Source organism: Camelus ferus, chromosome 32 (assembly GCF_009834535.1).
Source record: "Camelus ferus isolate YT-003-E chromosome 32, BCGSAC_Cfer_1.0, whole genome shotgun sequence".
Classification (NCBI taxonomy): Eukaryota; Metazoa; Chordata; class Mammalia; order Artiodactyla; family Camelidae; genus Camelus; species Camelus ferus.
Window position 1 is genome coordinate 19612682 of NC_045727.1, and position 27552 is coordinate 19640233.

At 51.2% G+C, this 27552-nt stretch overlaps 2 long non-coding RNA genes across 2 annotated transcripts; one reads left to right on the forward strand and one right to left on the reverse strand.

The window, feature by feature from the left end:
- The first annotated feature begins 2296 nt into the window (after positions 1-2296).
- Positions 2297-22684, forward strand: LOC106730079. Its single transcript, XR_004316612.1, has 3 exons — positions 2297-2306; positions 18157-18164; positions 22602-22684. It is a non-coding gene; the product is annotated as an uncharacterized LOC106730079 (long non-coding RNA).
- Positions 22611-23129, reverse strand: LOC116660935. Its single transcript, XR_004316613.1, has 3 exons — positions 23119-23129; positions 23022-23024; positions 22611-22702 (listed from the first exon to the last, which is right to left on the reverse strand). It is a non-coding gene; the product is annotated as an uncharacterized LOC116660935 (long non-coding RNA).
- Positions 23130-27552: the final 4423 nt, after the last annotated feature.

Genomic DNA, 27552 nt, shown 5'->3' on the forward strand with positions numbered 1-27552 from the left:
GGAAGGCAGGGTGACCTCCCCCCCAGGCCAGGTGGAGGTCTGCTTAAATTCCACTGATTGTAAATGTGGTCATGAGGTTGCTAATGTCCCTGCAGGTCCCCCAGGTAGGTGGCACTTGTTCTCCAGAGATCAGAACCAGCCAAGGGCTGGGGGAAGGAAAAGGAAAGAAATCAGAGGGAGGAGACATAGAGGATGGAAGAGGACCACGTCCAATCAGACAGACAGGTGGACTAGGTGGCCAGGTGACGATCACCAAATGGGCAAACCCTCCCAGGACCCAATATCCCAGGACCCCCAGTGTACGAGGCCACCCAGGATCTGACAAGCATCCAGGGAAGGAGAGATGGATGGTGAGGAAGAAAAAGAGAACTGAGCCTGGAGTGTCTGGCTGGAGAACCCTGGGCTGTCCTGCAGTCAACAGTCTCGCTGTTGAGATGGGAATGCTGAAACAGAGAGGGGAGGGGGCTCATCTAAGGTCACACAGCAAGGGTGGGGCAGAGCAGGGACTGGGAGTCTGGTCTTTTAGTGACAGAGGCATCCCTGTGGGGTCCCCACATCTCCTTTGGTATACACAGCTGGACCCTATTGTAAGTTCTGCTTGGGTTTCAGGTTTCTCCTAGGGATGTGTGGCAAGAGGGCACCATCAGCTCCAAGCTGGCCTCCCTGACACACGTCCCTGTCACCTCAGAGTCTGGGGCAGAGCCTCTCTCTGCTTTGGGCTCATTCTGTGTTCACACCTAAAACCCAAGCCTAGTACGTCTGCTCTCCGGAGCTCACCCTTAGTGCGATGACCACAGAGTGTTACTTAGCACAGTGCCGAGACTTGGTACTTGTTACATGCGTGGTGCCCATTTGAATGCGCATGTGGTTTGTCTGACTCCTCACTGTAACCCTAGCAGGTAAGTCTCATTATTATTCCCATTTTACAGATGAGGAGACTGAGGTCCATTTTGCAGACATTTCCAAAAGGGAGAACAAGTGGAGATCCTTTTCCAGATACTGGGTTCAATACGCGTACTTAAGTGGCTTCCATATTATGAACTTCTTTTTGTTAAACACATACTGCCTGGCACTTAACATACACGATTTCATCTCATCTTTGCAGCAGCCTTATGAAACTGGCACCATCAACATCGCTATTTAACAGACGAGGAAGCTGAGGCAGAAAGAGGTGACCTGTCTCAGTCAAGATGACAGCGGCCACCCACAGGTGAAGCTGGTCTCTGAACCCGGGTCTCCCTGTGGGACAGTTAATCACTAACCTGCACTGTGCAGAAGGCAACCTCTTAGCCCTGTCTCTTTACCTTTCCATCTCTCTCTGCTCCAGCATCCCGTTGCCATGGAAACCAGCGGCATGCTGCCATAGCCAGACAGAACCTCAGCTCATCTATATCTCATGTCTTTTGCTTTCTTCTCATCCCTATTTCACCCATCCGGTCCCTCCTTGCACTACGCACTGCTCCAACTTCCCCAAATAACCTTCATTGTGGGCTCTGACTCAGGGCCACCTAGAGGAAGACAGTTACTACCCTTCGTCTTTTCCAGACAGTCTTCCTTAGCATCTAAACTTTGAGTCTCTCTGTTCTCAGGCTGTGTGGGGCTTGTCGCGTTGGCAGCCACTGACCCAGATTCAGAAAACTGCCTGAAGCCTCTGGGAAGGTGTCCTTAGACGGTCTTGCCCTTCCACGTCCAGTGGGGGCTGTGAAGTCCTCCCTTTGCGGGATTTTTAGCTGCAGCTCATGAACGGACTTTGAGGAACCAGAAACGCACGTGGCCAGCGACTTACCTTCTGTCAGACACAACTGAGTCATTGGAAGGTCATCTGGTGGAACCCCACTTTGCAGGTGGTAGACTGAGGCCCCCAGGGGAGGCTTTCTTCTATAATAGTATGACAAAAAAATTTTTTAAATCTTTGTTATAGCGACACATTTTCTCCATGAAGGCTTATCAAATTTGGAAACTGCAAATAAGGAGAATATAAAAAATTGCCTATAATTAATCTTGCCATTCAGGTATAACCAGGCAGCCTTGATTTAATATATGACTAGAAGAATGTAAAACATAGAATAGGCCTTCTAAAGATGGGCCAGCTGTGGGGGGGGGTGGTGGAGCTCAGTGGAAGATTGCATGCCGAGCATCCAGGAGGTCCTGGGTTCCATCCCCAGTACCTCCAGTAAAAATAAAATAAAACACAGAAACCTGATCACCTCCCCTCCCCACCAAGAAACCAAGTTTCAGCTCAAGAGTATCAATCACATTTCCAATAATTAAAATTAAAAAGGAAAGATGCATCGGTCTACACGATGGTTCCCGGCCTGCTTTTCCACAAACGTCTTGAATGTTGTTCTTCCAAATCCTTCAATGGCCTGTGACATCGGGTTCCATGGCCTCTGGGATTGCATGAAATAAATGAAGCGATTTAACCAAACTCCTGTTGTCGCACGTTTGTGTTTTAATTTTTCACCTTTTCACAAATGCTGAGATGGAACAGTCGCGTCGCGTTCACGGGAGTCCCTCTTTTCTCTCCCACGAGGGGGATAAACCCCTCCTGCGAGTCTCCCCTCCCCTTCTGCATCGGCTACTCCCTTTGCTGTTGGAATTGTTCTCATGGGAGGCGAAATTTTGCCACCAGGGGTCCTTCGTACTCTTTAAGCGGGAGCAACCCTTTGTCAGAGGGGAAGAGGAGTTGGAGCTTGAGGAACTCTGCCAGTCGCTCTTCCTGAGGCTTTGGACAAGGGATTCGACCTCTAGACACCTCAGTTTTCCTCTCCGAGAACTGGGGAGAGCAGTCTCCTTTTAGTGACATTATCTAAGCATCATAGCTACCTTGCAAGGAAAGTTTTTGGCGTGGCGCCCGGCCAGCACTGCACTGAGTGACAGCTCTTGATATCATTCTATTTTGCTGCTTGATTCCTGAAAAATAGGGACTAAAAGAGTCCCCAGCTCACAGGGGTGAGGGGCTGGATGAGATGAGAGAGCACGCAGAATGTAGCCAGCCAGGAATTTCAGTTGACTGAATTGTTAACTTTCAAACCATTAATAATTTCCTTGTTTTTATTATTGTAAGGTCCCGGTCTGCTCATGTCCCCATTTTACAGGAAACTGCAGGAGATAAATGAGGATAAGCTTCTGACAGGAGGTCAGAATGGACAGTGAACACTCCTGGGGCGGAGGAATAGATCCCCATCCCGGCCTCATCCTCAGCACAACTTCCCAGCATCAACCGCTGGGACCGTCCTGATGGGGCCGCCACGTAGGGCTACTATTCACAGAGCCCACCCAGCTTGCAGGGTAAGTGGCGCCCCTCCCAGCCGTGCAATGAAATGACCCAGCTCCTCACCCATCCCCTCGGAAGGCCGGGCTGCCAGCCCTGCGGCACAGACACCCCTTCGCCAGTCCTGCCCCCGCGGTCTCCTCTTGTTGGAGAAATTCACCCAGGTGGCCCCTAACTTTGCAGGGGCCCTTCCCACCTGACACCAACACTCCAAGGGGTAGCCACAGGGGGACACTTCCTGGCTTCCCCCTGGCTGTCATCTTGGGAGACTTAATTATTATCTGCAGAGAAGGGATTTGAAACCAGGTCTAGTCTGAGTCCAATACCAAAGTTCTTATCTACTAAAGATAAGTTACTGGAAAGAGTAGGTACTTAATGTTCGCTCTGTTCTTACATCTATCTATCTAGCAAATATTGGCTCTGTTCTTATCTTATATATATATAATTTGTATATATGCACAGAAAGAATGTGTATATAAATATTACACAAGGATATAGGTAAGAATAGGTGGGAGAAGTAGGAATACATACATGCATGCACACGTATAATCTCACACACACACACACAATCTTTTGATCTTCTCAAGAACCCATTGGGGAAGGCACCAGCATCTTCATCCCTGTGTCACAGATGAGCAGACGAAGTCCCAGAGACACCAGGCGCCTGGCTTCCGAGTCCACGCTCTTAACCGTGCGCCCTGCTGCGGGGGCCGAGATGTGGCACAGCACCGAAGGGCTCAGGCCAGTGCCTGGCACGGGGTGGCTGTTCGCACGGGAGGGTCTGAAGGGAGCCCGGAGAGGCAGCCCAGGGGGTTCCTCCAGGCTGGGACTTTCTCACTGACCTTCTGCGGGGAGGGGGCGCGGGGCTGGGTTATCTCACTGTGGCCTTTCAACCTCTGGGAGAGCTGGGGTCAGGGCTGGGGCAGCAGGCCTGCCGGGCGCTGGAGGGCCGGGCAGCATGGAGCCTGTCAACGTGAGACATCCCAGGAGGACCGCTGGGGAGGGCCCAGGGGGCGGCAGAGAGGTGGGGGGACGATGCTGTGCCATCCACGTCCAGCCTGGGGACGGAGGGGCCGCCCCCTCCCCGCTCTCCTCCCTCCACCAGCAACTCTTAGTTTCAGGGCTTCCTTTTGCAGCTTTGAATGGCTAGTAGTGATGTATCTTTAAGGAAAACTATGAAATGCAGAAGGGTGTAGCATCCTATCACCCAGAGCGAAGCGACGATAATTGCTGGATATATCACTACCCCCCCCCCAAGCCCCGCTTCTTCCTACTCCAGATAAAGGATATATGTACACATCAGATTGTCCTCCTTTTGCAAAACTGGAATCACACTATACCATTCTTCTGCAACATCCATTTTTTCACTGTTACATCCTGGATATTTTTCAAGTGAAAATTCATGGGTCTACTGGGTTCTTTTTAAGCATTGCCTAATATTCCACGCTGTGGCTGTGTCATCAGTGCTTAGCCACTTCCCTACGGACATGGACACGAAGATCACGCCGGCTTTTTTTCCCCACGTTGTAAAATATGCTACAATCAAAACCCTCGTCCATGTTCCTTGAGCACTTGCTGCGACTTCTGTTTCGCTAGCTAGAGTTCCAGACGTCCATTTGTACACAGCCCGAGTGTTATCTGTGTCTGTGTGTGTGTGTGTGTGTGTGTGAGAAAGAGAGAAAGAGAGAAAGCGAGCAGATACCAAGGATCAATGAATCTATAGACAAAAATGGAAAAAAATATAATTAAGGCTTTTACGTAATATACCCTTGAGAGAAAAGATTTTTCAGCCATTTTTAAAGGGAGAAGATAAATATCATGATATTCTAGTCAAATGACTACCTCATTTCACAAAGGAGATTGCGGTCCAAAAGGGAGTTGGCTGGCCCTGCCTCTAGGACAGTGGTGTCCGGCAGAAGGGAAGTGGCCCGGTGGGTGGGGCGCCCAGGTGCACGCTGTGGTCAATTGATGAGCCAGAGGGCAGGGGGGGGTGCCCAGGATGGAAGGAATGAGACTTGTCATATGGAGAAGACAGCCCTGGCTTGCCACCCAGGGCCCTGGGATCCCTTCTGCCCTGCCTGAGTCCCCATCCCCAGTGCCTGTGCCCTTGTGCTCCCGTTGGCCTGAATCTGTGACTCCCCCCGGGAGATGGCTCACTGGGTGCTGGAGCTGAGCTGCCCTCCTTGGCGGAGAGAGAAGTATCTGGGACTTTGGGTTTCCCCGGGCAGCCCGGAGGCTGTGACTGATCAGTGGAGGGAGAGAAGCCCAGCTCCCTTGCCTGAGTCGGGACAAATTCAGAGGCAGTGACTCACACTCCAGGCCTGCACCATGGGATCAGGCTGAGATTCTGCCTGGAATCGCATCCTCGCTGGACTGGGTCTCCTGGCGTCCCCCTCTCCCTTCCAGGTTTCCTCTGGCAGACAACCCTCTGATAAATGCCTTGCACACAAGACTTGGCTCGAAGTCTGCAGACCTGAGGCACGAGGATGATAGCAGTGCCACGAAGCCTTCTATTGGGAGCCATGTCTTCCTTCAGTGGTCGTCCAGCCTCCAGACGTCAAATTCCCACGTGCTGCCACAGAGCAAGTGGAGTCAGCCTCCCCGAAGCTGAGTTTGATGGTGTGAATCAGGAAACTGGAAGGCTGGGCACTTCTTGCTCTGGTCATCCTACAACTGAAAACGCAGCCTGAAAAAAGAGCTGTCACTCACTCCTCCCTTTGCTAGCTACAACCCTCTGTTTTCTCATCTGTGAAATGGAACCATCCCAGTGCCTATACCATAAGCTGGTAATGCGTTTCACTGCTTAAATCCCAGGGCCTGAGTAATGAGTAAATGCTAACCAAGGGCTGCAGGGTACCCTGCTCACAGCATTTACATTTCCCAGACTCAGAGATTAACACATTGTCATGACAATTCCTTATTAACTGCCATCATATTGATAAATACACAGGCATATTATTAAGTAGAATTTTTCTTTTCCTGGAAGAGTATAAAGGACTCTTAGCATTGTGTTGTGGTCAACTTGATGAGCCAGAGGGCAGGATGGGGTGCCCAGGATGGAAGGAAGGAGATTGGAGAAACAGGAGAGGTGGTGGGGGGGAGGGGGTCCCATAAAATACAGAGACGCAGGGTCAGGTGACCCAGGTGCCTGGCCCGTGGTAAGTATTTTAAGTTCTTTAGAAGTATTCACTCCTTTTGTTTTTGCAACAACTCTATATGGTAGCTACTGTCATCACCTTCATTTCAGAGATGGGAGGAGGAGGCCCAGAGAGGTTTGGTCAGTTGCTCAAGGTCACCCAGCTGGCAAGTGGCTATCCATGAAACCTAACTCAGCCACGTGCTAGACTGAAGACAGCGGGGATGAAAATTCCAGGGCTTGGGACCAAATCTTTGATTCTGAAGCTGCTGAAGCATGTGATGTGAGTCTCCGGGACGAAGTGACCTCGCCCAGAGCACTGGAAGCACCTTTGATTCCAGGTCTGAGGCTCCAACCCTGCTGCCTGGAGAAGTCCCTGGATTAAACTCACAAGGACTTTGCGGCTCAGGGCCAGGAACACACCTGGCAGGTGGCAGTGCTTCACGGATGCTCAGCCAACACACAGGACAGCCGTGGTGGGCCCTGGGGGAGAGGTTGTTAGACTCAGCCCTCCTTCCCTAGACCTGGACCATTCTAGACAGAGCTGGACCTGGAATTTCCCCCGAGATCCTCTCACCTGGCTTAAAACCAAGCCCTCCTAGGCGGCCTCTTCAGGGACTGCTGTTTTCAGAAAGTGGGTCCTGAGACATGTTATGCTTCCCTGAGAGCTTTGGCCAGGACCTCTGTTCAGCAACGCACCAGGATGTGACAGCCTCCTTGCCTGGCCCTGAGCTGCTCTGATGGGAAAGTCTGAGCGCTGATCTGGACCCTGACCTGGGTTCCAGGAGACGTTTTTACTGCATTTCTGCAAGATGCCTGAGTCACACCTGGTCAGACAGGGGTCTCTGTGGAAGCATCCGGGAGGGGCATATGACTGGAGTAAACCTGGAATGACCCTGGGGCTTTCTCAGGTCTGAACTCCTCTGTGGTCTGGGCGGGGGATTCACACTTGCCTCTGCGGTGTTTGTTTCAGCAGAAAATCATATGGGGGTCAGACGATCACCCCACCACTATGCATGTGACTTCCAAAAATTTTAACTTTTGAGTCTCAGTTTTCCTCTCTGCAAACTAGGGGCAAATACTTCGCTCCCTCCGACTATCATGAGCGTTAGGTGGAAGGTCACGTTCATAGCCTTGCATGTCCTAACTCACACTTGGGGGATCACTTGGGACAGGAGGGTGACCTAGTGACTTATCAGATGTAGAGCAAAACAGACCATCTATGAAAAAACTCCACAAGAGTTTTCATTGAAGAGAAAAGAAAGCCAAACAAATATGGTAACTCAGAAGCCTCTGTTGACAGTTCCCAAGGGTTACCACTCTAACTAGTTTGGGTGACTCTTGAGGCTTTTTTTTTAAATGCGTTTTTATATTTCAAATATCAGTGTACCTCTCGATGGTCTGGGAAGTGTGTTTTTTTGGAGGATCAGAGTCTACCTATTTTGCAAGTTAACGATTTTTATGCAGTACACCTCAGAACGGGGTGGAACGTTTCCAGCTTCAGTGTCTGTGGCTCCGTTAGCACTGGGTCCTATGAAGTACCACTCAGTACTTATCACTCATTTGACGGCTCCCCCTTTGGTGGACGCCTTGGTGTGGCTACCTGCTTTCTGCGTTAGGAGTCACTCTGCACAGGGACATCTGATGCTCGTTTATCTTTGGGCACCTGTGGTAGCATTCCTAGAGAATCATCTGTCGGCTCCCCAGAAGGACCCCCGGAGAGAGCCGTAGGTCAAGGATGCAAAGTTTATTAGACTTACTGCAGTAAGGGAGGGCCTCTCTGTGACAGAGCCTCCAAAGGGAACTAGAGCAGAGTATTTATAGGGTTTGAAGAATTGGGCTGGATGATTCCAAGGTGGGCCTTACAAGGTAGGCAAAGTGTTGGGATTTGGCAGAATTTATGACATAATGGCTTTGAGTGGGTGGACACAGCAAGTCTAGGATACGCCGGAGGGGAGGGGGGTGAATCTTAATGTGCAAAACATCTTGATAAGCAAGTGTTCTAGCCTTGTCTTCAAGAGCCAAGGGTGTCCTGAAACCAGCAGCTGGGTTAATTTCTGCGTGGCCTCTGCTTTGCTTAATGCAGGAACAGAAATGGATGCTGGTTTCAATTTTCAATGCCTACAAGGTGCATTTTTGAGTCAAAAGTATGCCGGCTTGGAACTTCCAGCGCAGAGCAATAATAAAAAGCAGGCTGACTGTTAGTCGATTTTATTGTTGTTTTTCTTTACAGACAAATGCGCCTTCTTCTTGCCCAGGGCAGCCTCTTTGCTGCACCCCTCGCTTCAGCTCCCCACAGTGTTCCAGTGATTGGCGCAGAAGTATTTTGGAGATTTGGCAGGCGATAATAAAATTCAAAACAACGGCAAAGATAAAATCATTCCTTTCTGCGGTTGCAACACTCCCACCACTCCCCCCGCCCCATCCTGCCTCATAAAATACTGGTTCCAAGTTATATTTCTGCCTGCAGTGTAAGAGGTTAATTACTTTCTTTAATGTTTTTTTTTTAACGTGGGAATAATTTTAGATTTACGTAACAGCTGCACAGACAACGCAGAGAATTTCCACACACCCTCGCCCCTCCTGTTGGCATCCTCCATCATCATGGGACATTCATCAAACCTGAAAAACCGTATTTACAAAACAGAAACAGACTCACAGACATAGAAAACAAACTCCCAGTTACCCAAGAGGAAAGCGGCAGGGGAGGGGTAAATTAGGAGTTCGGGACTAGCAGATACAAAGTATGCATAAAATAAATAAGCAACAATGACCCATCTTATAATAACCTATAATGAAAAAGAACACATCTATGTGTAACTGAATCACTACGCTGTACACCAGAAACTCAACGTTGTAAATCAACTATACTTTAATTTTAAAAAGCGGAAAAATTAGGAAAAAAAAAAAAAAAACCAAGAAACCAACTTGGGTACAAGACTGTTAACTGAACATTATTCCCACTTTTCAGTGGGAATATTCAGATCTCACCACCTCTTACACAGTCGTATTTCTTTTTTTGTTCCAATGTCTCATCCAGGATCCCACTTGTGTTTACCCATCTTGTCTCCTCCAGTCTGTCTGTTTCTCAGTCTTTCTATGTTGCCCTTGACTGTGACTGAGTTGAGGGCTACTACTGGTCAGAATGTCCCTGAATCAGGGTTTATGTTTTAATCCTGACGAGATTGGGGTTACGGGTCCCTGGGCAGAAGACCACAGAGGCACAGTGCCCCATCCGTCACCTGCCCTCGCAGGTGTGGCGTTCACCTTGATCACTTGGTGGAGGTGGTGTCTGCCAGGTTCCTTCACTGTAAAAGCTACCATTTTCTGCCTTTCCACATCCTCTTGAAAAGGGAGACGGGAGGAAGCTCCACCTTCCGGACGGGGAGGTACTTAACTTACATTCTTTGGTTTCTCTTGCGATGAAGGTTTATTCCCACTTCCCTCATCCATCCTTTTTGTCAAAAGAGAATTTCTCAAATTCCACTAGAATACCCATCTTTCTCCCAGATGGATAATGACACGCTTGATGAATTGAACATCACCGCCCCACCCTCCAGTTTCATCCGATTTGATTGATTGGCATGTCCCCGGCAAAGTTCTCAAGCAAGATTCCCCAAGCTCCTTCCCAGTCTTCTGAAACCCCCCTGGGGTCAGGCATCAGACGGCTACCATCTTAGATGTGGCTTCTCAAACTGTGGCCCCTGGACCAAGGATCTGCTTCACCTGGGAGCTGGTCAGACATGCAGAGTCCCTGGCCCTAGCTGGATGGCCTGATTCATTCAGACTCTGCATTTTAACAAACCTCCCCCACCCCCAGGTGACTGGTGTACAGGCTTAGCATTTGAGAAGGGCCATCTTAGAATCCCAGAGTCCCCAGAAACGGGGCAGATCAGCTCCAAGCAGGGGGGTGGTCCCACCTCCGTCGCTGTAGCACCTGCTGTCATTCTGGCCCCCGCATCTGGCTCAGTTGGAGGATGGTTAGGAAAGGCAGAAGTGAGGGTCATGGAGGTAAGTGGGGAGAGGCCGGTGGAGCAGAAAGACGGCTCAGAGACAACCCTGAGTTTGCAGGAGGGCTGGTGGGCAGAGAGAGGCGGGCGAGAGGCGGATGGTATCAGCGGTGCTGATAGATGAGCGTGGTGCCTGGGATGGCCTTGGGGAGACGGATGAGAGCAGGGACCCAGTGATGGATGAGCTGGGGTGGGGAGGCTGCTTGACAGCTGCAAGGAGCAAAGGGCTCAGGGTTCAAGAGTCCACCGTGGGTGGCAGCAAAGCCCGACAGCCACGGGAGAGAAGGCACTCCTTTCTGCAGCGATGTTCACAAAAGCTTACCTACTCCCTCTCTCTTGTAAAAAAAAAATTTTTTTTAAGTCTATAGTTCAGTGGCATTCAATACACGCACACTATGGTGCAACTATTACCACCATCCACCTCCAGGACTGTGTCATCTTGCAACGCTGAAACTCTACCCATTGAACAGTGACTCCCCATTCCCCACTCTCCCCGGCCCCTGGCAACCGCCCTTCTACCTTCTGTCTCTGCATTTAACTCCTCTAGGAACTTCGTATGAGTGGAATCATAAAGCAGCTGCCTTTCCAGACCTCTTCCCAGCTTCACAACTGCCCTCTGAGACCGATGGAGCAGAAGGTGTTAGCCCCATGGCGGAGATGAGGAAACTAAGGGTCGCAGTGAACTCTCTGGCCCTGGGTCTCACACCTAGTAGGTAAGTGGCCCATTTTAGAGTCTTAATTAAGAGACCCTCTTGGCTCTGCTGAGGAATGTTCTGACCCACCTGCCGTGAAGGCGGGCTGGAAAAGAAACAAACAGGACTGGGGGAGGGGGGGAATCATCTGAGATCAAGGTCTCTGCGAGGAATGAATGATTATAGTTTGCAAATGTCCCCAGCACCTGCCTTGGTACCTGCCACTGAAAAGACACTCAGACGTTTGTTGAGTAAATAAACTATGGACTCTTTTTCATTCTCATTTTAACTATTGATGAAGATGAGTTTGCTAAAACGGGACGGGGGGATCTCTTCCAGGAAATTCGGGTAATAAGAACGTGGTGGCTTCAGTAAAATCAGGTTCACGGCGAATTCAGAAGGCATCCCTGGCTTGTGCTGGGGCTCCCATCCCTGCACTGATCACCCGGGACTATACACGCACGCGCACCAGGTCGAGGCTAGGATTCAACGCGCCTTGACTGTGAAGCCATTTCACGCTGGCCTTTTCAAATAGAAAGCCCTGAGATGCACCTGCAGCCTTTACCCTAAAAGACAGTGTCACTGGCGAGCCTTCATGCTGTGTTCTGGTTAATTAAGGCAATAGACGTTATTGATCACCAACCACATGCTTACCTTTAAAAACAGGGATCGTATTTAATGTCTTCCTACCCCCTTGTCCTCTAAACAGCTTAAACTTACTTTACTAACCATAATTTTTTTCCCCCAAACTAGACCAGAGGTTGGCAAGTCAAGGGCCAGACAGTAAATATTTTGGACTTTGAGGGCTGTATGTTCTCTATTGCAACAAAAATACCATAGACTGGGGGCTGAAAGTACAGGAATTTCTCACCGTTCTGGAAGCTGGAGCCCCAAGCCCTGGGAGCTGGCGGTTTCAGTGTCCTGTGAGAGCCCGCTTCCTGGTTCATAGGTCATCCTCTGCGTCCTCACCAGGGAGGGGAAGGGACGAGGCAGCTCTCTGGGGCCTCCTTCAACAGGGCACTAATCCTGTGCAGAGGGCTAAACCCTCATGACCTCATCATCTCCCAAACGCCCCACCTCCCGACATCATCATATTGGGGGACAGGTTTTGCCATGTCAATTTTGGGGGGGGGTGTAACTCAGTCTGCAAGTCTCCAGGCATGGAGGCATTAAGTGCCCTCCACACCCCCCATTTTTGTTTCTATATTCGTTTTCAATCCCTTCGGGGGTAGTTTAATAAAGGGACTGCATTTGAATGTGCCACCCAAGTCCTGCTGGGACCTTGAATGTTGGGAGAATTAAACAGACAATCCAGGCCCCTCACTAAGAACTTCACCTACATCAGCTCCTTCTTTCCCTCCGAGGAGTTAAGGCGAGCCTGGCAGACAGGCTCCAAGGAGGTCCCCAGCCGTTCCCACCCCCTGGTGTGTATGCACTTGCCAACCTACCCCCCCCCCACCCCCTTGGGTGTATGCAGGACCTGCGGCTTGTTTCTAACCAACAGTGGCAAAGCGGGCAGGATGCCACACCTGTGACATGTTACATGGATGGTAACTCCCATGCTGCTAAAAGACTCTCTACCTTGCTGGCTCTGAGGAAGCCAGCAGCCGCACTGGGAAGGGCCTCGTGGCAGGGAGAGCCAAGGGCAGCCTCCCACCAACAACCAGGGAGGGACCGAGGCCCTCGGTCCTACCACCTACAAGTGACTGGGTCCTGCCAGTGACACAGGAGCTTGGGAGCAGATCCTTCCCCAGCTGAGCCTTCAGATGAGATCCCAGACTTGGCTGATGCTTTGATTGTGGCCTTGCCACAGACCTCGCCCCAGAGGACTCAGCCAAGCAATGCCCTGATTCCCCACAGAAACAGAGAATAAACGTGTGCTATTTGGAGCTGTGTTTGTGCTAATCTGGTAAGCAGCCATAACTGCACAAGATAATTGGCTCCGTTTCACAGGCGGGGACAGTGAGGTTCAGAGACGCAAGCTAACTTGCCTAAAGGACACGGCGAGGAAACTGGCAGGCCGAGGACGGCCATGCATTTGCGCTAACCGCCCCTCCTCTGGGCACACATATTTCCACCAAGTGGATGTCCTCTCAAGTGTCCCCGTCCTTGGTGAATGACTTGCCTCTGAGCCCCTTCCTGCTCTACCCAGCACCACCCGGGGAGCAGCGGGAGGCCAGGGTTTGTAAAACAGTGTCCGCCTGTCAGCGCTGGCATTTGTCAAAGGAAGTGACTGCTCTTGGGCCCCCACGCCGGTCCCAAAGTGGACACCGCTTTTGAAATGTGCTAACGTACAAGCTTGTCAGGCTCAGCCTGGGGGAGCTGGAGCTGGAGCGGTGAGCTGATGCCGGGGCACCGAAAAGGGAGAGGCAGCCGCTGCAGAGAGCTGGGCACCTCTTTTCCTTGCCCACCTCTTGTCCACAGCCTCTTTCTCCAAAGCACTCATGGGCTGGGCGGTGAGGGGCCGGGTGAGCAGAGACCACCTCTCCTCAGATCTTCCTGTTCTCAGAGCTGATGAACCAGCGAGGAATCCAGACTCAGACGCCCTCTTACCAGTGCCAAGGGCACAGCAGAAGGGCCCCTTTCTGTTACAGGGTAGAGGGAGACTACCTGGGGATACAGTCCACCAACTGAAGGACTCAGGAGCAGAACTTGGGGAGAAGTATTCCCTTTGGAAAGGGGGGCATGGGAGCAGCTGGCTGCCTGCGTTAAGAGTGAGGATATTCTCAGGTCGTCCTGCCTCATGGGTCTGCTTCACATCACCATTGTCTGTCTGCTCTTACTAAACAGGAAGAGGTAACTCCAGATAAAGAATGTACACAAGTCATCTCTAATCAGTAAGAGGGCGGGGACTTTGTTGCCCAGGAACTGGAGATACAGTGGTGAACAAGACACTGAGCCTGTTTGAAGGGCTCTAATCATCTACTAAAATACTTGAGTAATTACCAAGTACCAGGTGCCATGCTAGACCCAGGGATACAGTAGAAACAAGATCTAAATCAATCCTAGTATTTGAGCTTACCTCTTGGTGAGGGAATCAAATGACTGCTGAGTAACAAACATCCCCATACTTGGTAGCTTCAAACAACACTGATGTCACATTATACTGGGGAGCTGGTATCTGGACTGGGCTCAGCTGGGTCACTCTTCTGCCCTATGTGATGGTCGCTGGAGTCATCTGTGTGTCTGCATTCCCTCAGTGGTTCGGATGGAACGCCAAGATGCCCTCTCATCCTCCAGGTCTCTCTGCATGGGGCCCCTCATCCCTGAGTGGTCCAGCTTGGACTTCCTGACAGCAGGGCGGCAGGGCTTCAAGAAGGGAAGGCCGCAGCTCAAGTCCTCTTCAAAGCCCAGAAGTCCCAGGACATCACTTTCCACCACTCTCTGTTGATTGAAGCGAGTCCCAAGGCCAGGCCTTGCTCAAGAAGAGGAGACAAGAACTCCACCTCTTCCCAGAGGAGCGGCAGGTACGCACAGAGAAGGGAGGAGTTGTTGGCGGCCAATTCTGGAAACTCTCTTTCTGGACACATAGTTTCAGATAGCAATACCCTCAGCAATGAATATTACATGTGGTCAAAAGAGAAAATAGCCTGGAGTGGAGGATGAGTGAGTGAGAAATGCTCACAGCCGAGGCAGGACGATGTTTTACACTTTGCCAGGAATGGATACTTTATGATGACACGTATTTAAGTTCATACATTTGCCTAACCTCATGTATTAAATGATGGAAGCGTTATGACCGTCTCACACCTGGGGAAATTGAGACTCAGGGAGGTGAAATGACTCTGGGTGACACAGCTCATGGGTGGTGGGGCAAGGGTTTGGAACCAGGGCATGCCTTCAGAGCCCTTTTTGCAAGAATATCCCAGAGGTAGCTCTGTGACCCGATGGTTGAAGTCTTCCTTTTCCCACGAATTGACCCAACTAGCCAGAGGGGCAGACTGTTGTCACCACCTTCACAAGATCCTTTTGCCACCACTTTACAGGCATACGTTTGATTCTGAGCAGATGACAGAGAACTGGAGGCATGTAGGTTCAAAACATCCTTGGGGGGCTAGAAAGATGAGACCCCCAAGAGATGGATGAATTAAACCTCACATGTCCACTAGGGTTAAACGATCCCAGGTTGGCTTTATCTGCAAGGGGAAGCCGATGGTGTTATATCTTTAAAATAGCTGCTACACTTTGAATGCTTGTCATCAAGAGGTCAGGAGACCCCTGGGTCACAAAGGACTTTTTACTCACGGCACAGCAAGCAGCAAGTTCATGGCGGTCCTCATCCTCCCTCAAGGAGGGATCCAGGTGAACCCTGCATGCTCAGGGAGTTTGCATCCCAGCTGAGAAGCCCTGAGCTTAGGGAACCTGACTCTTTTATGATGGGGTGCAAGCAAGCCTGCCTGAACCGGCCTCCGATGAAACCTGATCTCCATGACACCGGACACGGCCAACGAAACAGCACCGAGGTGGGGAGCAGAGAGCAGGCGCTACCTCCCGAGGCAGTCTGCTTCATAAGCATCCTCAGAAAGGTAGCCCCAAATGGAAGGGTGGTCGGTCCCTCATCGCAAGACAGGCGGAACCATGAGACATGCGTGGAGAACCGTCACCCAGCCCCTTGTTGGGAACCAGGCCCAGTGGTCCCAGCTAACCGAACCCTCACAGCAGTCCCGTGAGGCAGACGCTGTCATCCCACTTTCCAGCTGAGGACGCTGACCTTGGACAGGTCCCTTAGCTCTGTCCTCTACACTTGTCCTCCAAGTTGGTCCCCCCACCCCACCCTGGCTCTCGGAGTCCATGTGTCACCACTGCGCCACATGGCAGACGACACAAAAGCTGTCAATGGTCCACCTGCTAAGCGGCTCATCTCAGTCACACAGCTAGGGAGTGACAGACTCCCAAGTCACCTGCCAATGGGGGAGCATGGAAGTACCTGTTACATAGCACTGCTTTAAGGACTGGATGAGATAAGCCAGGTACAGTGCTTTGTGGTTCCAGCCACATACTTATGGGAAGTTTGTCCCCAAGAGTTCGGCTTCCTCCTCTCCCGGTGTGACCCCGTCCTCTCTCCTCCCCTCCTGAGCACAGCAGGTCCACAGGGCAGACCCTCCATCCTGCACCAGGGGCAAGGCTGCCACGAGACGTAGCCCAGCCCCGCTGCCCCGTTCAGCACCCCATGGCTGGGAAGCGGTGGGCGTTGCCTTATGCAGATTCCTGTGAAAGCAACAGCCACTGCGAAGTCCACAGAAGCCCGCAGCATCCTCTGTGTTGCTGTTCAGAGGTCAGAAGCCCACCTCTGGATCCAGGACTCTTGTCTGCTGCAGGGCGATGGAAAAGTGCCGACTTCCCACTAGAAGGTGAGTTCTTCCAGGTCGAGCGAGAACTGTCATTCCTCCAGTCGGTGCCTGGACTAGGTGCTCCAAACGAGCTGCCGAAGGCCCTGCTTCGTGGAAGATGCCTCCATCCCCTCTGAGCTGCTGTACCTGCTGGGAAAGCCTGGGACCTCCCTTCCTCCCTGGCCCTCTGCCCCAGACCTGGGTTTCATCCCCTCCCGAGGCTCCCCTCGTCCGCCTGGCTGGCCCCGCAGTCTGTCACCGACAGGATGGCCAACCTCAGAGCCGGGTGACCTTTCAAAGACACCAGGTTTTGTTTAATTCTCAGAATTCACCTCTCTCCACCCTTATCAGAGGCAGCTAGTCCCCAGCTGGGGAGGCTGTTTGGCACCTTTCCCTGAATTTTGAAACAGATGGGCTGGGAGCTCCTGTGTCCTTTTTTTTTTTTTTTTTTTTTTCCTGAACAGAAAGGAACAGGGAGAAAGGAAAGACCGTAACAGGACAGGATGGGGTGGAGGAGAGTTCCCAAGAGAAGACAGGAAAAAGCCAAACGCATGTATCGTTATGATGCCCGCCCCATCATGAAAACCTTCATCACCGCTTTTTCAGAAAAAGGTCTTCCATGCATGTCCCTGTTTTCAGAGCTGTCATCACGTGCCAAATTCTCACCTAACGCACCGTCTCTGCTAACCCTTTACAGCAGCACCTTGAGGTTTTATTATCTCCATTTTACAGATGAGAAAACTGAGGCAGAGTCACTGCCCGAAGCCACACACAGCATGGAGGGTCCAGGGTCCGAACACAGGGCCACCGTCTCTGTGGGTGCCTGAGGCAACAGCAGGTCCGAGTAGACCTCAACAACTCATCCTCACAGTAGCCTCAGGGGAGGGATGGACCCTCCCCGTTTTATATGGTTCTGAGGACATCGCTTCCATTTTCAAGTCACACAGCCAGCAAAGGTCGAGCACAGGAGAAATAATAATACTAAACAGTGTCTGGCATGGGGTGGGCGGTGTTCAAAACCCTTCACCACCTATGAATTTAGTTAATCCCAACGGCCACATGATATACTAAGTCACCATATTATTATTATTGCTATTTTATGGGTGGGAAAAATAAGGCTGAGGGATATAAAGCAGGTCTAAGACCGAACTGCTGGTGAGCAGCACAAACAGGTTCAGTTCACAGCCGTCTGACCCTGTAGCTATGTTGTTCTTGACCATCACACTATCCTTCTGATGCAGACCGTGGTCAGGGGAACCCCGACATCAAGGTCTTTCTCTAGTGGGATCGCCCTGGTGCTTAGAGGGGGACAGCTCTGGACCCCCAGCCACAGCAGACCCTATGCGATCACATGCCAACCTTCCTTCCTTCCCTCCCGCCCTGATCAGTCCAGACACCCCACACCCTAGAAGCCGCAGGGACGTTCTGAGTCTGGTGCAAACTGGTTTGAGTGGAAAACATCCCTTAAAGAGGGAATGACTGTAGCAGGCTATACCCTGAGTCAGGAGGGGCGGAGGGGAGATTTCCTAGAAGGGGAGCTGCAGGAAGGAAGCTGTTCGTGAACTATGGGCACACGCCTGTAATGGCAGATCTCCCTCCATCAGAAAAGTTAACCAAGAGAAGCCAAGCCTGAGTGCTTGACCCCTAGGCTCACTCCAGGGCATGTGCTGAGAACGGTGTAGGGTCCTGCTCACCTGGACCCTATAGGAGAAAGCTCTTCCCGTGGCCTGAAGATGTCCGGGCGTCTGAACCTAGAGCGTCACCTGTGAGCTCAAACCCACAAAGGAGTAAGACGTCCAGATTGACGCCACGTGTCCTTTGAGCCGGTTCCTTCTGTTCTCAGCCTCCTAACTTGACTTTGCGATGGTTTCACTATTCCTCCTGGTTTCCCACCATGATTACATCATTTCCCATCTTAGCTTGTGCCTTCCGTCAGTTTCTAAGCTGTATCTTCTTTCGTTGGAGATTTTTGGGTTTAGGGGGTCTCACTGCAGAAAATTGCAAGGAGGAAAAAGGGAAACTGTGCCTAGTGAGCGTCTCCTGTGTGCCAGAATACAACCCTGAGGGTGGCAGACGCTTTCTGCATTTTGCCTCTCCCGTGCACCCTGGGAGGGTTTGCAAATAAACGTCCATTAGGACCATGACCGTGACCGTGACCGTGACCGTGAGGAGTTCTAGCAAGGGGAGTGCGGGCTGCTTTGAGAACCTACAGCCAGGGGTCTTAACCCACTCAAGGGAGTTGTTTTACACTAATTCTGTTATTCTAACCTCTCCTACTTTTATCCATCTCTTTAATTGGGTTTGTTTTATCCTTTGTTTGGAATGTTATCCATTTAGAATTTTCTTCTTTGATAGACTGGCAGGCAGGCAGGAAGTGGATATACGGTGACTGCTGGAAGAATAGTTCACACTCTCATCAAAATGGTCCTTTAGCTGCCCCTCCCAGCAATGCTCAGTAACTCTCCCAAACACACACACACACACTCTCTCTCTCTCCCTTCAAAATTCTGTGGAATCTGAGTTACAGAGAAGATAAATTTCTCAACATTTGTACCTTAACTGCTGGATACTTTCTCAAGCGTATTTTTTTTTTAAGACGTGGTGGTATATTATATATCCCAAAAGTGCCTGACATTTTCAGATGTACTCAGTGCCATAGTTGGTTCTCATATTCACTGTGGCGGTAGCAGCAAGGTGCTATGTCCGTCTTCAGACGGAGGAAACAGAGGCTCAGCAAGGTTAAGAAACCTGCCCAAGGTCATGTGTCTCTCATTCGAGGAGGTGTGGTCTAATTCTCATAGATGAGCACCCACAGTCCCTGAGTGACCACCCGATGTCCCCAAGCAATGTGGCGAGCCTTGTGACGATCTGGATTTCCCGAAGCCACAAAACCACATCACCTCAACCTTTTAGAATTGAGTCCAACTCCTACCATGAAAATCGTTGGCTACCTGGGGGAGATACCACTGTGCTTCATGCTCCAGGGGATACAGAGGATGCTCATAATACAGTTGAGGGACTGTGATTTCTCAAAGGCAACAACTATTACTGAGGGCAGGGTGGAAATGAGATCTGGATGTGCCCCTTCCCAACAGTGTGCCTTGGGGTAAGCCTCAGTTTGCTTATCCATGAAATGGGGATCCTACCACCTCCTTGTCATTTCGGGCAAATTATTTAACCTTACAAAGTGGTTACCCCCATCTCCCCTGTACAGATGAGGAAACACCTTTAGAGAGGTTGTCACGGAGACTGAAGTTAGGATATGTAATCTATTTAGCACAATGCCTGGTGCAGACCTAACATATGAGTTTCTGCACTCGTGGTTCCCAAATTTTGCTATATATTGGAATTACCTGGGAGCTTTAACAAAAAATCCCAATGGCTAGGTCACATCTTGTACAAATCAAACCCATGTCTGGGAGTGGGAGCCAGGTATCAGTGCTTTGCAAAGAATCCCAATGTGCAGCAAAGCCTAGGGACCACTGATACTCATTATAAATTCCTGAAGGTTTCAGGTGCCTAGTTTCCCGCACTCGGGGGAGTGCAGCCACCTGCTTGGTTAGACTCCGGTCCTCTCCATTCACTCTGGCCTCAGATCTTTCCCACTTAGGTGTACAAGATGGATTCAGCTGCTCTGGTGGTCTTCTTGGCCACTTGGCAAATCAAACAGAGCACATGCCGTCAGCCGTCCCCCAGCATAGTCAACGCCAACGCCAATGCCAGTTGCTCACAAACTTGGGAGGCTGCTTTGAGCTCTCCAATGGCTACACTGAGTCAAGTCTGGTCGAGTCCCCTCCATGATCCCTCATCATTGTCCGTCAAGGAGAGTGAGAGCCGCAGCCAGCCTCGTTCAAGCCATCATCACCTTCACCTTCCATCTGGACAACTCCAATAACCATTTGCCTTCCTGGCTTCCACTTGAGTCCCCATCCCCGGGCATCAGCCATTTGAGTCTGTTAAATACCCATCTCATCACTCCCCTTGCTGTGTGCCCTCAAGGGTTTCCCATTGTCATCTAAATGAGGACCAAACCCCCGATCCTGTCCTATAAGTCTCAACCCCCTCCTCCTCTAATCTCATCCCTCTTCTTCACCCTTAAAAGCCAGGACCATTAGAGCCTCAAAATTCAATTCCTTGACTGCTTCAGCCTCAGGACCTTTGCACATGCACTTCCAGACCACTTTACCCCCAGCTAGTTTATGTGTTTCTGTTAGCTATTTCTAGGTCTCCTTCCTTTTCCTGCTGTCTCTCCTGCTAAGAGGGGATAGAAAGGTGCTTGGCACCCAATACTGAAAGCATTTAATAGCAAGTATTAACTCATTTAACCCTATGATGGGGACCTTATTACTTATCTGGCATGTGAGGAAACTGGAGCACTGACTGGTTGAGTAGTTTTCTTGAAGTCACACAGAAAGTTGGTCGCAGAGCTAGAACTTGAACCTGGGCAGTCTGGCCCAGAGCCCAAGATCTGCCCTGATTGAGACTTGCCCCCACGATTCTAGGGCTTTGCACTCAGTAAGCACTTAATGGTTTTTGAGCGGATAACCCTTACGTGAGGGAAGGAAGGCAAAAAGCATCCTTTTCCCATCTCCTAGGTTGGCTCAAACCCAAAAGACCAGGGGAAGCGGAGGCCGCCCCAGCTCTGGGTACTCGGATGTGCCAGTGGAACATGGCACATGCGTGTCTAGACCACGTGCGTCTAGACAGCCTTCCCCTGACTGGAGCCAGGTCTTTCCCGTTTCGAAAGGAACGGTCCAACTCTCCCCCTGCCCCCTTCCCAGCCGCCTGCTCGGGGTCTCGGAACAGAACAACCCCATCAATTCATCAGGGGAAGTCAGCCTTGTGGAGCGGTGTGGGGCATAAATCAAGCCACGAGGAGGAAAGGTTTTTCTTTTTCTTTTCTTTTTTTAAAAGAGGTAGTGGGGAGAGAAAAATCAAGGAAGGGGGTGGGGAGAAAGCGATGGAAGAAGGTGGGGGGGTGAGATCAAAGGAAAAAATTCATCAGAGATAACGAAATTATTTATTTTTCCTGCGCTTAGTCTCTGGGCCTTTGAGGCCTCCACACTAATGTATTTGGACATCTTGGGGCCGTCTGTTACCGGAGGCCACCCCAGCCCATTCTGCTTGGGCCCAGCCCCCCAAAGGCACGTCGGTTCCATCAGCAGCGGCTGCCCACAGGAGCCTTTTGAAGTGAGTCCTGGTGGTGTTTACTCGCCTTCGTGTAAGAAACGTGTGCACAGGGCTGGCTGGCGGCAGCTGCCCCGGGTGGGGGCGGGGCTGGGGGAAGGGGGTCCCCTCATCACTCATGAGCCTGTTTATTTGGGAACCAGAACAGCCCTCTCTCCAGTTATTACTCAACATCCTCTATAGACCAAGCTGCCCTCATTCCAGAAGGTGGGGCAGGAGTAACAGACCACACGTTGCCAGATGCTGCCCATCTTGCCTGGGCCCTGTGGCACCCTGGGCTTTCGGAGATGACTTGGGACCAGCCGAGCATCCTTTTGGCCCTTCATCTTCAAGAGGGCTAATTACGAGCACGGACCCAGGAGCCAGAACCCTGGGCTTCCCATTCTAGTTCTCTTACTGTGGAACACTCGTGGGCAAGTGAGCTCACCTGGTCCTCAAAGCAAAGCCCCTGCCCCAGATTACAGATGGAGAAGCTGCAGGTTGGAGAAGTTAGCATCCGCAGAGAACTTAGAAAGGCACTCCATGCCTAGCAAATCCGCCCTGAAGTATCACCCCTCTCCACCCCCTACTTTTTAGTTAACGGGCAGACACTATTAAGACACCATTTCATAGTCTGTTTTAACAGGACAAGAGACTGAGAAGCTGCGGTCTGAATGAACAGGGTCAAGGCTGGTGGACCGTGTGGCTGCAGGTTATCATGGCTGAGGACTATAGTCAGACTGGCGAGGTCCAGGCTGCCGGGCTCTGGCGGCGTGGCCGCTGAAGCCCAGACACCACCACCACCGCCCCCCGCCTACTATTTCCTCTTTAGTTAAGAGCGAGACAGTAGGTCCTTCCGGCATGAGGTTTTTGTGACGACTCAGTGGGTTTTTACTGAGTCAACAACACATTTATAAAACACGATGTGCCAGGCACCGTTCTCAGTGTTTGATAAAATAGTTGCTTATTTAATGCTCAGGACAAGCCTCTGAGAGCTTGTTCTAGCAGGAGAGCGCAGCTACTCGTATACCCTTGACCGAGAAGAACGGTCCTCCTCTATCGGGGATGGTCGTCCTCTTTGACCAAGCACGCAGCTTTGGGAGGGACGCACATGGAGCGGTGAGGGAGGAAGGGGACACTGGCCCAGCCAGCCAGATCAGCCGAATCGGCCCTGGCGATCAATGGGGTGACAGATGTCGCAGCCAGATCGCCCTCACATCCAGGATGAGCCTCTGAGAGGGGCACTAGTATCCTCACTTTACAGACGAGGAAACTGAGGCTCAGAGACGGGAAGAAGTTTACACAGAACAACATGGCCCAGGGCACATAGAGGTCGGACACTCTAGATTTCTCATGATCACATCTTCAAGAATAGTTCGTAACTGCTATACAGCAGGCTGCCTGATTCTAGACCCTCTTGGGCAGAGCACTCTGGCACACAAAAACAAACAGGCAAGAGAGACGACTCTTCTGGAAGAGGCAGAGAGCTCAGAGGCCCTCGGCCGTGGACCGGAGATGGGAAGGCGAGGGCTGGAATCTCTCGAGTCTCAGGGAGGAGGTGACCCAGCCTGTCCACTCGCTTCTCCTGCAGAGGCAGGGACCACAGTCCTGCGCGAGGGGCTGCGGGCCAGCCCGAACTCCGCTGTTGGGCCTTGGACACCCACGGGAACCTGGAGAGAGTGGAGCTGTCCTGGGAACACACAGGCCAGGCCAGGCCTCTCCTTGGGGGAGAAGCGGGTCTAATGGTGGGGCCTCTGGCCTCAGAGGCAGCATAGAAAGTGGTTCAGCAGATCCCAGAAACTCTGCAGGGCCTCCCAGGGATGGGACAAGGGGTTTCCCAGAGCTAGAGGGGTTGCTGGAATTTCTGGTTCAAGTGTAGAGCCAGAGCCCGCTTCATACCACCAATACCAGGACAACAGGACCACCTGGCAGGAAGCCAGCTGATCTTAGCATCATTTAGTCAATTTTTTTTTTTTTTAAACAGAAGTGGATGCCTTCCCTCCCCTCTGCCATTAAGGGTCTTCCAGAAAGCATGGGAACAAATGCATCTCAAACTTCCCTACTCACATCCTGTACCTCATTCCGGCTCTTGCAGAAGGAGCAGGGCCGGAGATGGCCAGCATCCCCCTTGTGAAATGGGGATGGATGGATGAGCCTCGGCAACCTGCCCTCCCAGCCTGGCGGGCTTGTGCTAAAGGAGGAAATTAGAGGGAAAGCAGCTCCCTGAAGGACAAAGACCGCCTCCCCCGCCGGCCCGGCACAAAAGCTCCCAGGCAGAGGGCGGAAGGCTGGTGCCGATGAAGTGCTCACCGGGCCAGAGGCACGCTCTGCTTTCGATTAAACAGTCATTATTTACTCCAGTCAGGACCAGCGCTGGGGCCAGCAGATGTCACGTGACCCACGGGCTGGGGTGGGAGCCGGCAGCCCTGCTGACCCAGAAATCATGGTGCCCTTACGTTGCCTCCACACTGTGCGACGATTCAGACACGGCTGGAAGACCTCATTAAGTTCCCGTGATGCTCCTATTGAAACAGAAATTCATCACAGGATTGCCTTATTCCTCCCAGGAAAACACTCCTGTCTAGCCTTGCCGGCTGCCTAGCCTGCTCAGAATACTTACGAACGTTTTCATCAGTGACAGAACTGGGGACCTGAAACAGACTCCAGACATTTCCCAGGCCTGGGTTTGCTATTGCTACATAATTTCTGGCTCGAGTCTCAAAATAAAGTCATCACGAGTTACAGCCTTTCTTCCTCTCCTTTTCCTAGCTCCACCAAGGGACCTTTCCAGAAGAGCATGAGCTTCAAGTCTCTTCCACTTGGAAGAGTGGTCGGTGCCGGAAATTGTAGTTGTCATGACGTATCGGGTCTGAAAAATTGATGCTTTAATTTCAAGCACGGTAAATTCTCATCCCAGTGGCTGTGAGAGTCATCATACATGTTTTACAGATGAGAAAACAGAGGCGCCCAGAAGCTCATGAGGCAGGTTTTCCCCAAATCCTCACATCCTTGCAGATCATGCATCCTGGGGTCTAACCAACCCTGATTCTGTAACCCCGCGAGGGCAGGGACCCTGCCTGTCTTCTGTACCATAGAACAGCGCCGGGCACAGAAGAATTCAAATGTGGAATCTTGAAGCTCAGAGAGGTGGCCAGAGTTCCCAATTTCTTCAAACAGAAACAGCGACACATCTTTAGGCCTAGCACTAGGTGGCGCTGTCAAGGACACAGGTGATGAATGTGGGGTCCTAGGTCCAAGGCTTTGTCCTAATCTTTTGAGGTACATTCAGAATGATCTGGGAGAGATCCCAAAGAAGCACCAGCATCAGTGGCACCTTTTTTACAGTGGTGTGGCCATCCGCGCAGATGTGTCTTGGGTTGCCACCCTCATCTCTGGGTAGTCACCGGCTCTCTAGAGGCATCTGAACACAGGAGGGGTCTAAGACCAGGCACCAGGCGGAGGCAGGTTCCACCGCTTCCCATCACGCCTCTGAGCAGCCCAACAGCCTCAGGGCTCCCAAACGTACTCAGCCCAGAACCAGCAAGGGTGCGAGCGTGTGTTCTCTTCCTTAATCAGAGAAGTTGCAAGTGTCTGACTTTTTAACATCTAGCGAAACTAAGCACCAACCTTAGGGGTGTTAATTTCTAAAACTAGCTTTATTTTGGAATAGTTTCAGGTTTACAGGAACGTTACAGAGGCAGGAAAGAGAATCACGCCCCGCGCACGCTTCGCCTAGCTTCCCCGATATTTTCCCGATGACCATGGTACGCTTGGCAGAGCTAAAAACAAACAGGTCTGTTCATAGTCATTCACTCACTCCAGGCTTTATTCAAATTTCAGCAGTGTTTCCACTGCTGTCTTCTTTTTTTTTTTTTGGTCCCAGGATCCAATCCAGGGCATCACACTCCATGCAGAGGAGTGTTCGGTCATGAATTAAGGATTATAGTATGTTTCCTAAATCAGCCAAAAAATAGGAAGAAATCCCCTGTGACTCCTATTCCCCTGCCCCAATGCCATTATCAAGTTTGCTCTCTACCTTCTAGACCTCTGTGGTCCAATACGGTACCCACTAGCCAAAGAGATCTTTTCCGTTTCAACGTTAATTCTCCTTAATTTTAATTTCTCACCCACCTTGGCTACATTTCAAGTGCTCAGCAGTGTGTGTTACTAGCTGCCCCGGCACTGGGCAGGAGAAGTTCTAGAAATTTCTATTATTACTTAAAGTTCTATTAAACAGCACTGTGCTGGATCTTTTCCTGCATTTTCCTACAAGTATGTGTCTAAACACACGCCTTTAATTTTTGCTGTAAAGGCTGTAGGCTACTGCATACATTTTTACATGATGTCTTTTAGCCATCACTCCACAATGGTACCTATGCGCCTGCCTCATTTTGGCCACTGCAGGGTGGTTCACAGAATCATCATTCTATAAGTCATCCCCTTTTGGTGGGACACTTAGCTTGTTCCCAAACTCCTATTACAATAAAGGAACATTGCTTGTTCCAGCTAAAAGCACCCTAAATTGACTTCAGAGTAGAGTGACTTTGGCCAATAAGAGAAATACTCCTCCAGAAAAGTTCTTCCTGTACCTTCAGAACTATGCTTTCAGGCCCATGACCGTGCTCAGTGAGACTGGATGCAGGAGGGAAACAGCCATGGGGCCAGGCAGGCGGGATGCCAGGGTCTGCCCAGAAGTTGGGTGTGTTTCCGGCCACTGCTGAGAGGCCTGAGCCAGAGACACCATCCAGCCACTCACAGATAAAGCAACGTGATAACCAGCCTAGAAAACGGTATCCAACCAGGATCTAAGGGTCTGAGTCCCGTGGCTTGATTGGCAGATACCAAGTGCACCGCAGGAAACAGCAGGAGCTGGTTCTAGAAAGGCAGGCTGGTGGCAGCAGTGTGCCAGCACCTTCTGGAATGCCATTTAATGCAAAGTGACTCCACTGAGTAGATCTGTTACCACCATTTTACAGACGGAGGGATGGAAGGGTTAGGAAACCTCTCCATTCTGTTCCCGCAAAAGTTCCTGCTGGGAACTGCCGGAGCGGGGACACGAACCCCACATGGAGCCTGTGGTCCTAACGCAGGCCGGCAGCCCGTGCCCCCAGGGCGGGCAGGCACACGAAGAGAGCACAGGACCCCAGCTTCCCCTAGTGTTCCCATCTTACGTTGCCATGGCATCGATCAGAGCTCGGAGGTGCACTGGGATATTACCAGTCACTGAAAACCAGGCTTTTTGGATCTCGGCACTGTTTCCCCTTCTGTCCCCATCACTGCCCGCCACGGATCAGACTCCTGTCTGTAAGCATGGGCGCCACTTTACAAAGGATGAGACGGAGGCTCGGGGGACTGTCCACCAACTCAGACCCCTCCCAACCCGACCTTGCTGAGTAATCCTGGGCACAAGTTGTGCTTGGAGTTTCTCTCATTCAGTGAGAATCATGGGCTTATAATTAAGAGCTGTAGGACTCAGGCAAGGCTTCTTGGTAGGGCGAGATTAGAAATGGGCCTTAAGGAAGGGCAGGTGGTGGGGGCATGGGAAGTATCGCTGGTTTTGAGCAGAGACCTCCTACGTGCCTGTGTTCCACCCTCCCTTCTCCTCCAGGCAGCACAATTTTAGGCACAGAGAAACTTAGTCCCCAGTAACTGAGAAATCCTATGCCCAGAAGCTTCAGACCTCCAGATCTTCGTGCTTCTGATCAGATTCAGCTGGCAATTCACCCCCAGGGCTCAGACACCAGGTCTGCAGACCCCCCGGAAGCACGCTGGCTGTTGCTGGCTGCACTGCCTGCGTGGGACAGCCCCTCCACCCAGATCCATCTTCCGAGATGGCCGAAGGCCACGGGGCCCACCTGTAAAACTCCCAACCTGGGCAACCTCAATGTGGCTTGTCCTAGCAGAAGAGTATTTTATCGTGGTTTCAGCCCCACTCCTCATTTAT